The 308-nt window shown below is 30.5% G+C and overlaps 1 long non-coding RNA gene across 1 annotated transcript in view; it reads left to right on the forward strand.

The window, feature by feature from the left end:
* LOC144223528 (uncharacterized) overlaps nt 1-308 on the forward strand; it is a 23,063-nt gene that overhangs the window by 1,069 nt on the left and 21,686 nt on the right. The window lies entirely within an intron of this gene.

Genomic DNA, 308 nt, shown 5'->3' on the forward strand with positions numbered 1-308 from the left:
TATAGATTGCTGAATTTCATTTGCTAATATTTTCTTAAGGATTTCTGTGTTTGTGTTCATGAGGAATATTGGTCCGTAATTTTCTTTTTGACTGTCAGTGGCTTATTTTGTTATCATGTAACAGTGGCTTCATAGAATGGTTTGGAAAGTATTCTTCCTCTTCTATTTTCTGTAAGAGATGATAGAAAATTGGTGTTCATTCTTCCTTAAATGCTTGGTAGAATTCTTCAGTGAAACCATCTGGGCCTGGATATTTCTTTTTTTTTTTTTTTTTTTTACAAATAGTTTATTGTCAAATTAGTTTCCAC

Source organism: Crocuta crocuta, unplaced genomic scaffold (genome assembly GCF_008692635.1).
Source record: "Crocuta crocuta isolate KB4526 unplaced genomic scaffold, BGI_CrCroc_1.0 scaffold1077, whole genome shotgun sequence".
NCBI classification, from domain to species: domain Eukaryota; kingdom Metazoa; phylum Chordata; class Mammalia; order Carnivora; family Hyaenidae; genus Crocuta; species Crocuta crocuta.